Genomic DNA, 4,594 nt, shown 5'->3' on the forward strand with positions numbered 1-4,594 from the left:
TAAAAAAGCAAAAAAAAACCCAAGAATGGTTGTATCCTTTGTTTCTTTATTAATATTTCAAAGTTTACATGATCACATATGATTTTTCTATCATAATGCACAAACAAGGCAGGTAGAATTAAGGTTGCACAGACCACCTTACTTCTGGCATTTCATGAGTACTTGACTTCATGACCTAAAAACATTTTAACATAGGAAATAACATTTAAAAAAAACCCTAAGTAAACCTAAGTTCTTACAACAGAAATAAATATCAGTTATTGAATGCCAATTCTACCTGTCGTCAGTAGCATCTGAGCCCTGTAGAGCAACATGCATCACTCACTGAAAGGGTGGATTCTGTATGCATGAGTAGCCCCATTTTACAGACAGCATGGCTGAGCAGTTAAATTTGACAGATTATTTCTGAACCATAGTGTGGCTAAATGATTGAGTGGGATCTGCCATATGAGAGATCCCAGCTTGTGTAACCTCTCAGTGGGGTAGGACTCTTGCTTAGAAAAAATAAACTCTTTGAAAGGTTACTGAATTATTAACCTTTCAGTATGAGTGAGACTTGAACGACTGGTTCCTTGCCCAGTGCACCATGTTATATCCCAGAAGGTGTGCTGATGTAGGGAGTGGGATCTATTTTGCCTGACTGTGCCTGGCCTGACTGGGGCTGGCGGAGGTGCACAAAGAAACAGAGCAGTGCATGTGCCAGGCTAACTCAATGTTCACTGTTTTCTGGCAGCATGCCAAAAATGAGAAGTTAGCAAAATCCAGAGGACATGGTGATTTCTAATAGCGAATAACTTAGCCAGTAAAAAGTAGTTTGTGGCAAAAGGACTAGCTCTCTGCCAAAATGTAAAGTCCTATTGCAAGTCATGGAATTCTTGAAAAAAATGTCAGTAAATCACATAGTATAGCACAAATGTTGAGGGACACTGTACATAAAACCTCAGTTTTTGCACTGTCCTCTTTGAATATGCTGATGAAAAAGCTATAAGAGAATTAAGTGGCCTTTGCAAAATTTTATCTATTCCTCTCCACAGTGTCTGACTTAGACTCTGTACTTTGCTCTTTATTGGGAAGTCAGTAAAAGTAACAGCTAGATCATTTCAAAACCAAACCAATGTAAGCCTCCAAAACAGATTTTCCAGGTAGATGCAAAATTCTCAAACAACCAAACACTAAGGCCTGGTCTACACTACAAGTTTAGGTCGAATTTAGCAGCGTTAAATCAAATTAAGCCTGGACACGTCCACACGACGAAGCCCTTTTTTTCGACTTAAAGGGCCCTTTAAACCGGTTTCTTTACTCCACCTCCGATGAGGGGATTAGCGCTAAAATCGGCCTTTGCGGGTCGGCTTTGGGGTAGTGTGGACGGAATTTGACATTATTGGCCTCCGGGAGCTATCCCACAGTGCTTCATTGTGACCGCTCTGGACAGCACTCTCAACTCAGATGCACTGACCAGGTAGACAGGAAAAGCCCCGCAAACTTTTGAATTTCATTTCCTGTTTGCCCAGCGTGGAGAGCACAGGTGACCACGCAGAGCTCATCAGCACAGGTAACCATGATGGAGTCCCAGGATCGCAAAAGAGCTCCAGCATGGACAGAACGGGAGGTACGGGATCTGCTCGCCATATGGGGAGATGAATCAGTGCTAGCTGAACTTCGTAGCAGTAAACGAAATGGCAAAATATTAGAAAAAGTCTCAAAGGCCATGAAGGACAGAGGCCATAACAGGGACGCACAGCAGTGCCACGTGAAAATTAAGGAGCTAAGGCAAGCCTACCACAAAGCCAGAGAGGCAAACGGAAAATCTGGGGCAGAGCCGCAAACATGCCGCTTCTACGCGGAGCTGCATGCCATGCTAGGGGGTGCAGCCACCACTACCCCAACCGTGTGCTTTGACTCCATCAATGGAGAATCACGCAACAGGGAAGCGGGTTCGGGGTACGAGGAAGATGATGATGAAGACAATGAAGATAGCTCACAGCAAGGAAGCAGAGAAACCGGTTTCCCCAACAGCCAAGATATGTTTATCACCCTGGAACCAGTAACCCCCGAACTCACCCAAGGCGTGCTCCCAGATCCTGAGGGCACACAAGGGACCTCTGGTGAGTGTACCTTTGTAAATACACCTGGTTTAAAAGCAAGCGTGTTTAATGATTAATGATTAATTTGCCCTGGCAATCGCGGCCAGTACAGCTACTGGAAAAGTCTGTTAACATGTATGGGGATGGAGCGGAAATCCTCCAGGGACATCTCCAGAAAGCTCTCCTTCATGTACTCCCAAAGCCTTTGCAAAAGGTTTCTGGGGAGGGCTGCCTTATCCCGTCCGCCATGGTAGGACACTTTACCACGCCAGGCCAGTAGCACGTAGTCTGGAATCATTGCATAACAAAGCATGGCAGCGTATGGTCCCGGTGTTTGCTGGCATGCAGACAACATCCATTCCTTATCGCTCTTTGTTATCCTCAGGAGAGTGATATTATTCACGGTCACCTGGTTGAAATGGGGTGATTTTATTAAGGGGACATTCAGAGGTGCCCGTTCCTGCTCAGCTGAACAGAAATGTTGCCCACTGTTAGCCACGCGGTGGGGGGAGGGGTGAAGTGATCATCCCAGAGAATTGGGGGGGGGGGTAGTTGGGTTTGTGCTGCATGTTAACCTGGAAACCGCAGCCCCTCCTTTTACATTGCAAACCCATTTTAAATGGCCAACCCAACGGGTGCTTGGTATGGGAAATGAGGGCGCTACTGTTTGAAACCATTCCCACATGTTAAGAAGGTTAAAAAAGCCAAAAGACTGTGGCTTACCATGGCTGCCTGCAAGCCGAAATCTGTTGCCTGGCACTGCGTGAGTGATCTCTCACACCAAACCGGCAGGCCCTCAATATAAGAGGAAAAATGCAACCTTGTAACGAAAGCACATGTGCTGTGTAATGTGAACAGCAAAATTTAACGTGGAATCTTTTTTAACCACCTCTCCCTTCTCCTCCACCAGCTGCAAATGTTTCTCCTTCACAGAGGCTAGTGAAGATTAGAAGGAGAAAACGGCGGACTCGGGGTATGTTCTCGGAGCTCCAGATGTCCTCCCATGCTGACAGAGCACAGCAGAATGCGTGGAGGCAGTCAATGTCAGAGTGCAAAAAAGCACAATATGAACGAGAGGAGAGGTGGCGGGCTGAATCGCGGGCTGAAGAGAACAAGTGGCGGGCTGAAGAGGATAGGTGGCGTCAGCTTGCTGACAGAAGGCAAGAGTCGATGCTCCGGCTGCTGGAGCATCAAACTGAAATGCTCCAGCGTATGGTTGAGCTGCAGGAAAGGCAGCAGGAGCAGAGACCGCCGCTACCGCCCCTGTGTAACCAACAGCCCTCCTCCCCAAGTTCCATAGCCTCCTCACCCAGACGTCCAAGAACGCGGTGGGGGGGCCTCTGGCCACCCAGTCACTCCACCCCAGATGATTGCCCGAGCATCAGAAGGCTGGCCTTCAATAAGAGTTAAAGTTTTAAACTGCAGTGTGTCCTTTTCCTTCCCTCCTCCCCCACCCCTCCCGGGCTACCTTGGCAGTTACCCCCCTAGTTGTGTGATGAATTAATAAAGAATGCATGAATGTGAAGTAACAATGACTTTATTGCCTCTGCAAGCGGTGCTCAAAGGGGGGAGGGGAGGGTGGTTAGTTTACAGAGAAGTAGAGTGAACCGGGGGGGAGGGGGGCGCGGAGGGTTCATCAAGGAGAAACAAACAGAAGTTTCACACCGTAGCCTGGCCAGTCACAAAACTCATTTTCAAAGCTTCTCTGATGCGCACCGCGCCCTGCTGTACTCTTCTAACCGCCCTGGTGTCTGGCTGCACGTAATCAGCGGCCAGGCGATTTGCCTCAACCTCCCACCCCGCCATAAATGTCTCCCCCTTACTCTCACAGATATTGTGGAGCACACAGCAAGCAGCAATAAAATTGAAATATTGGCTTCGCTGAGGTCTATCTGAGTCAGTAAACTGCGCCAGCGCGCTTTTAAATGTCCAAATGCACATTCCACCACCATTCGGCACTTGCTCAGCCTATAGTTGAACAGGTCCTGACTACTGTCCAGGCTGCCTGTGTACGGCTTCATGAGCCATGGCATTAAGGGGTAGGCTGGGTCCCCAAGGATAATGATAGGCATTTCAACATCCCCAACGGTTATTTTCTGGTCCAGGAAGAAAGTCCCTTCCTCCAGCTTTTGAAACAGACCAGAGTTCCTGAAGACGCGAGCATCATGTACCTTTCCCGGCCATCCCACGTTGATGTTAGTGAAACGTCCCTTGTGATCCACCAGGGCTTGCAGCAGCATTGAAAAGTACCCCTTGCGGTTTATGTACTCGGTGGCTTGGTGCTCCGGTGACAACATAGGGATATGGGTTCCGTCTATCGCCCCACCACAGTTTGGGAATCCCATTGCAGCAAAGCCATCCACTATGACCTGCACGTTTCCCAGAGTCACTACCCTTGATATCAGTAGGTCTTTGATTGCGTTGGCTACTTGGATCACAGCAGCCCCCACAGTAGATTTGCCCACTCCAAATTGATTCACGACTGACCGGTAGCTGTCTGGCATTGCAAG

Source organism: Emys orbicularis, chromosome 4, assembly GCF_028017835.1.
Source record: "Emys orbicularis isolate rEmyOrb1 chromosome 4, rEmyOrb1.hap1, whole genome shotgun sequence".
In the NCBI taxonomy this organism is placed as follows: Eukaryota; Metazoa; Chordata; order Testudines; family Emydidae; genus Emys; species Emys orbicularis.